Source organism: Photinus pyralis, unplaced genomic scaffold (assembly GCF_008802855.1).
Source record: "Photinus pyralis isolate 1611_PpyrPB1 unplaced genomic scaffold, Ppyr1.3 Ppyr1.4_LG5, whole genome shotgun sequence".
Lineage (NCBI taxonomy): Eukaryota > Metazoa > Arthropoda > Insecta > Coleoptera > Lampyridae > Photinus > Photinus pyralis.
The window spans coordinates 7,269,463-7,277,623 of NW_022170596.1; positions in this window are offsets into that span (position 1 = coordinate 7,269,463).

An 8,161-nucleotide genomic window follows, 5' to 3' on the forward strand; every position below is an offset into this window, starting at 1 on the left:
AGAAAAATATCAAACGAAACTAGTGCACGGTTGTTAACAATAGCGTAGAAAGGAAATGTAATACGAGCCGATAGCCTACGTACACACGTTAAAAGATGTATTAAAATGCTTCGAATGATAGGTAATAAAACCCCAGTGTTGTGTAGTTATAAATCATGTTATGGCCGAAGCATGTTCCACCTCGTATTATGTACCTGAACGACTTGGTATCATAATGTAACTCTGCGCGTTGGGTATTAGCCTCTAATTACGGCTAAAAATTAACTTTTTGGTTCCCAAGTGCGTACGTAACGTTAGGTTCCCATTTTGTTTTGTTTCTAGAAAAAGTTTTTTATGTGCAAAAAATAAGGACGGTATCTTTCATTTCGGTAGTAATTCCTAGATACGTTAGTTAACGGCCCATAAATTCAGGATGATCCAGCTCGCTCAACCGTACCTCTCGCGGTCCACGGATCTTTATTTTATTTTACCGTCTCCAACTTTGAAACCTATAAAACCGAATCGTACGTCTATACAAAATTATTTTAATAAGTCGTAACGTGTACGTCGCCATAAATTTATGGGATATTTTAAATATTTTGCACTAAAATCGTAGACGGGCGTTTATATTGAACTTTCTGGTGAAATGCATCCGCGTAAAAATCTGTTTGCGGCACTTATGGGTGCATGCATAACTTCTATCACGGACTGTGCTTCAATCAAACTGATCGGCGATGTCTTTCACTTGCATGTTGTTTGGCTACTCTACTCTCTTTTTCCAAAAACAAATGAAACCGTGTCAGAACTGCACTTCATACTTTAGCCAGGATGAAATTGAAGCTACCATTTCCAGGTTTAGATATTCTAAAAGGTAGAAATGATCAAAACCTTCCCCATAAACCTTGTTATATTAACTCTAAAGTCAAAAAAGTTCTACTGGGTTCACCACTCCTATAAAACATAAAAGCATTAAAACCTAAAGTGTAGCATTGAAACGATGCAGTAAAATACAGCATAAAAATGTATTAATTTGGGACGAATTTGAAAATAAAGTCTATATTAAATAGAAATGACGATTCATCCAAAAAATGTAACTGTAAAATTATGAGTGAATAGCAAAATGTAAGGGTAACTTACACATTACAAAATTAAATTCAAATTAGCAATAATCCGAAAGGTTATAAGCAAGGGCGAATTGAAGGTCCAGAACTCCGCATCATGTAAATCCCCAAACGAAGTTTACGCTCTAGAAAATTTCAAAATCAGGATGATAAGGAAGTATTGGAATTTGTTTTGATCGACATTTAGTCTATTTACTCTTAAAACATGATATGTTCGAGCTTTTTTCCAAATTTTAATTCAAATACGGTTTAATTAACAAAATGCATTAAGTACTCTTTATTGCCAACTCAAATTTAATTTTGTAATGTATAAGTTACCATTACATTTTTCTTACTCATAATTTTACAAATTAATACTAGATCTATATTCCCGACTTCCTGGTAAAATCTTCAATTCACCATGCAATTTTTCTACCTCGATTAGTTGTTTAATTATTTGTTCGTGCTATACAATTTTACTGTATTAAGTACCGTTTTAATGCTTCGCTTTAGGTTTATAATGCTTTTGTAGACCTGTCGATAATTTTATGTTAAAACCGGTAGCAACCCTAATGTGTTAATATAATCAAGTTTGTGGGAAAAAGGTTGTGTTTTATCACTTCTAACAAAAGCAATCCAAAAGGACTATAACACCCCATTTCGAGATTTTTTACGACTTCCAATAGACTCAACTAACTATTCACATGCTCTTATTATGAGAATCCATACATAAGAGGTTATTGTGGGGGTGTCTTCGGCTGTCTCATCTGTCTTACTCGATTTTTTTAATAGGTTATGATCTAGGAATCAAGTAAATAATATATTGCAAAACGAGCAACGGAAACAATACCCATCGCCCTTCCATAGTGTTTATACACTATCTTTCCTAAGACTCCAACTAAAAAGACCATATTAGGCCAGTTTCGAGAACCATACAGGAAACGAGACGTCTTGTTTAAAATTGTTCAACAGAAGCGTATTATGTTTACCATTAAGAAGTGAAATGTGCGTTTGCTTTTCTAAACAAAGTCGTATGTCACAGCAAAATGCACGTGAGCATTTCGCTTTAATTAATTAAATTTATGGGCTTTATTTTTAAGTGGACGGGGTTTCAGCCAATGCTGCTCTACCAACCCAACTCACTATACATTTACAAGTATATCGATGCCCGGACCCGGATTCGAACCAGGGACCTTTGGTATCCCAGTCGAGCTTCAACTCCGGTGCGGCGTTAAACGTACCATTTTCGAAAAAAAGATGTTTTAGATGTGAGGCTTCCCTATCTCCGTATGGGTGCGGTAAATTTGCTCCAAAGAAACCACACTCGAGGTATATTGCCCGGAATATTCACCCCCAGAAGATATGCCATCGAAACGTACACCTCCAGTACATTTGCAGCGAACATCGAGAAGGAAAAGGCCACGGCTAGACAGGAGAATCGGATCTCCCAGTGAAACAAGCATCGAGGTTTACCAAAGCTCATATAATTTTGAGCGCCAGGGTACAAGTCACGCCAAAAAGTAAATAAAGATAACTAATAGTTATTAATGATACCTACAAGTTCATTTATCAACGTCATAATGAAATGCGTGTAACGTTAATCGTTACGTTAATCACTTGTCAATGAACAATTAATCTACACAAAGATATATAATTGTATAAAACAATAAATAATTTGGCCCTTTTGGGCAAGGTTACAAAAAAAAATGCAAATTTTACAGACAAAAAGATAAATAAGTTAACTAAATGAATTACCTCGCGGTAACATTAACGACAAAGATAAATGAGAAGAAATTACAATTAATTATACTTCTGCAACATTCAGGATATCAATTGCAGACGTCACGACAATGGTAAAAACAAACGGCACTATAAGCTAAAGATGAGAGCAATTTCAGGTCACCTGCACGTTTGCAGTTTCCGGTATTTGACATAAACATTTGCGTAGCAATTCTTCGATCTTAGATGCAATGTATTAGATCCAGATAACAGACAGGTAGCAATCTTCGATTCGAAAGTGAGCGTTGGCATTCAGAACACGGCACTTTTTAAATCAAATCAAATTAATTCAAAACATCCAAAAAACTGAAATCCAATTAATTTCAACTACACAGCCCATTAATAAATGGGTTTCTGATTGCTATATAATAATTATAAATAATTTATAGTCATAGAGCATTATTTTCCTTTAATTTGATGTGCTATTTATTTACCTGCAAGTAATCAAAAGCTATACATTAGAATTTTTAAAATGTACGCCAATTTCGATACTCGTCTACAAATGACACATCAGGAAGCATAAAAGCAGCTGAACAGAGACGACGATACCGGCTCAGGAGGTGTGTGGGTAAAGTATCAATGATACTGTGGAAAGTGAAATGAAATTGAAATAAGAAGACTTTCTTTCCAACTTTCATAATACGAATCAGCTGCTAATGATGCAGCTGCAGAAAAATGTGATAAATACTTTCCAAGCTTCAGGTGACGCTGATGTGATTTGTGAAGATAGCTATCAACAGATCACAAAATTCGTCTATAGGCACTATAGAACTTTTGGGAAATATTGTAACGGTTGCTCTAAATTTGTATTTAAATTTTTTCCCCTGGCGCAAACCCCAGCGCCTGTTTTTACTACGGCCAAACAAGTTTGCAATTTTGGGCAATACCCGCGTATTTTTAAACTACACTTTTTCGTTGTCTGTGGGAACCATAAAAACAAATAAATAGCTCCAGCTAAAGAATAAACCCATTATGTAGTTCGCGTCAAAATCAACAAACTGTGAACCTTCTCCTGCGCTGAAGAACAACACTCAAAACCAAATATTGATGTGGGCAAAGCGAACTTAAGATCTTCGAGAGACAAAAGAGTCTCTCTAACTGTTTCATCGATTACAAAGGTTCTAGACACTACAGACTCGAGTTTCAAAATACACAAGACAAAGTTGGCCTAAGTGAAAGAGACTTTAGAAATTCTCTAAATCTCTTGAACTTCTCAAGCAATCTACTTTAAAAGTATGGTCGCCGGTTCATACCATATTCATACAATCTAAAATTTTTTGAATTGGAGACAGCGCTAGATAATACAGAAATTATACACATTTAAAAATCTTGACTTGTCCGAATGTTATTCGAAAATCCATTTGTAAGTACCTACTCTTTAGAAAATGAGTATGTTTTATTTTTAATGTGCGACCCTCTATGACCAATACCCTTTAAAATCATTAACAAAATTGAACGTATCTTTTAAGTGCCTTAGTGGTTCTCTGAAACCCAAAACCGCTCATTACGACAAAATCGACTGGCGAAAAAGATCAAAATGGTTGTTATTAATTCAAATTACAGTTTAAATAATATCGTGTTAATGTGGGTTCTTGAAGTGGGGACACTCGATGCTGGTTTTCCTTGATAGTCCTTTTCCCAGAAACTCCACGAGTTGAACTGAATCAGTGCATTTTGTTCACTCCTTCCACCAAAACGTTCGTAAATGCCCATAGCAATTCTTTCACGATTAGGTGATAGGATCATACAGAATTTGAACACTATTCCTTTTTTAATCTATATACAAAGATTATAGCAATAAAACTAGAAAAAACAAATAATCTGAAAAAACTGGCAGTGCGATTTTATGTTTAATCTACTGCAATTACAGAGTAATTTACTACTGAAACAGTAAAATTTCGACGTTGACGTTTTTGTGATTGGAAAATCGCGAAGATTATACTAACAAACGAAACTATGCGGAAACATTTTATTGACATAGAAAAGTTTCTCGACCTATCGTCATGAATTGGACAAATAAAATCTAAATATCTTCTCGGAGTAAACTTAAAATCGGTACTTTCTTTTATACAGACATTTGGCCATGCATAATCGGCGACATTGCAAGATATACCTAGTTAATACTTTATGATTTTTCTTTACAGTTAAAATGCCATTTCCGAATTTCCTCCACGTAAACTGAACGCAGTGAAACAATATACTATAAAACTTCTTGATGGCTAACAAGTGAGCAAGCTTAATTGGCAAGTTAAGGAGGAAGAGAGCTGACCAGTACTTCGACTTCCAATTTAAATACACGAAGCAAGTTTATTGTTGTGGAAGTTGTAACGAGAACGGTCGATATTTTATGGGTTACTTTTGGCTCAGACTTTTTATTACATTTAAAATTTTTCACCTTTGTTTTGTTTTGGTTAAACTTTTATTGTCGGCTCATTTATAAGGAGTTAAGTCTGACCGGTATAAACTTTGTAATATATGTGGTAGGTGACATTAACGGCTTGTTTTCACAGATATTTTGAATAACTTTTGCTTTGTTTAACTTTGCATGTATTAAATATAGGTGGCCTCCGGTATATATCTAATAAAAGCGTTCATAATCGTAAAATTTTTAAGGGTATCCCTCGGTGTCACTATAAAAAAAATTAACTACATGTTAAACCAAATTATTAATGCATCTGCAGTTTTGCCAATTTATTACGTTTGAAATTCGTTTTATGTGCAGGATTTGGTTCATCTTAACATTCCTAAACATGTGTGCGCATGTAAGTGCCTAGCGGGAATGAAACACTAAATAGCTTCATTATGAAACGAGCGATTTTATTGCCAAATGTAATTCATGTGGATACTAGAAAAAAAAGTCAATCAAAACGAACTCGTAGAAGATAAAAAGAAAACGCTTACTGGTACTGCATATTAAGTACACGATTACCTATCGGCGATTATTATTGTTATTAGTTTTATACTTTGTCAGTAAATAAAAATAATGCGCATCAATCGTATACATACATAGTCGGCAGTTATAACTGTCCTACAGCCCGACACACTTTCAAAACGTTGTTGTTCGCCAGAACAGAAACGGACCATCTTGGAAACAAACGCGGATATTTTGGCACCCTACTTTAGTAACTTTGCACGTGAATATTTTTTCAATAAATCTACTAACTCTTGAACGGAAGGTCCTAGGGACTTGAAACTTAAGTATGTTTCTCTTGGTCCACAGAAGGAACCTATTAAATTTAGAGTCAGTAGATCAAACTTCGCTAATTTCTCGAATCTTGTACTTGTACAGTATTAATGCTCAGAATTGTTAAAATAGGGATTTAAATTGAAATTGAAAAGTTGGATAGGATACCCTGCAGCAAGTAGTAGAATTAAATTTAGATTCGATGAAAATCCTTTTAATGAACGTCATAGCCGCCTAGATTTTCCATTATAATAATCAAAAAATTCAACTCAAAAATTATAACTGTACAAAAACTTATTTATGCAAGATTTTTAGAGCGCCAAACTTTGCTTCCAAAATATAATGAAGCTTATTAAAGTCTCCATGTAAAATTGCAATTCTGAGGTTCTTAATATGTTTCATTCATTATAAAAACTCACCCTGAAACCTAATAATGAATTTGCACTATCTGTCGACCATAAACATACATCTATACAGTATAGTAGGTAAAAATTTGTAGAAAAGGAAACAGTTAAGCCCGTCCTGATCCGCAGGAAGTATACCTAATCTTATCTGTGAATAATCTGTATCAAAACAGAGTTAGGGTGCTGATAGGAAAACACTCCATACAAGGTAGCGCAAAAAGAACGCATGGATTTCAGTAGCGTACTATAACCCGGATTGCTTAATAAAGTGAAGGGGAGCAGTGGACTGTACAGTTCCGTTGAGTGGTTTTTTAAAAACAGTTATGGTCAGCACGTTCACCAGATTACCAGATTGGTTTTTAGCGCATTTCCACAAAAATAAAAAAAAATGCGCTATTGTGGCCACTTTGTCCGTCCGTCCGTCCGTCCGCTTACTTTGCGACGCTACTAGTTCTTTATCTTAAGAGCTATTGTTCTACTTTTTTCGCTATGGTGTCGAGTCTTGTACCAAGGAAGGAATTTTTTCTGTACCGCTTACAAAAAAAGTTATTGTAAAAAAAACAAAAAACCGTTTTTACATGTTCCATAATTTTACACTTTTGCCGTTTATTAACGATCCTAGAGATCGTTTATAATTTTGCATTGCTATCTGTCGTCTGCATGCTGGTCTGTCCGTCTGTTCCTTTGTCTGTCTGTCCATCTATCTGTCCGTGTGAACGATAACTTTGTTAGAAATGTTCGATCGCTTTTACATCTCCGTTAGTTATGAACTGAATTGCATGAAATTCAATATGGGCATAGCTTTAGCCATATAATACGCAACGCCAAAAGTTGAATCGAATCGATTCAAAATTCACAGTGCCCTTTTCGCATCTCGACCATTTATAAACCGAATTGCTGATACATAGGCACTTGGAATAAAGGAAAGTCTAGCGCCAGTTGCCAATTTCAAAATTTGGTTTTGCGCATGCGCAGTGCCAACTTTTTTATTTATGGAAGAATTTAAACGAAATTTGATACATAAGCACTTCGAATAAAGGAAAATCAACGCCAATTTCAAAATTTGGTTTTGCGCATGCGCAGTGCCAACTTTTTTATTTATTGAAGAATTTAAATGAAATGTGATACATAGGCACTTGGAATAAAGGAAAATCTAGCGCCAGTTTCAAAATTTTATTTTGCGCATGCGCAGTGCCAACTTTTTCATCTATGGAACCATTTAAGTGAAATTTGATACTTAGGCGCTTTGAACAAAGGAAAATCTAACATTAGTTTTAAAATTTAGGTTTGCGCATGCGCAGTTCCAACTTTCTTATTTAGAAAAGCATTGAAATGAAATTCTTCTCATAAACTGAAATTGAAGTAGCACATCAAAAATGGATTGCCCATGTGCAACGCTATCTTTCATATTTGTGACCGGATTTTTACGATTTTAACAGAAGTTGCATCTTACAAATGGGAAATGAATGCAAGTGGAAATGCGCTTTATGTAAATCGTTTACGATTACTTTTTAACTTGTTGTTATTTTTCGGAACTTTAATTGTTTAAATATCAACTCCGTTCGGCATTTTGTCAAAGTAGGTAAGATACTACCTACCTACTCTCAATAATAGGAACGTGTACTTTAGAATCCCTAAGGCAAGGATTATGAATACAATACCTGTCTATTGTCTATTGGATCTCTTTTTTACTCTAAACCTGTCTGTGATTTTGT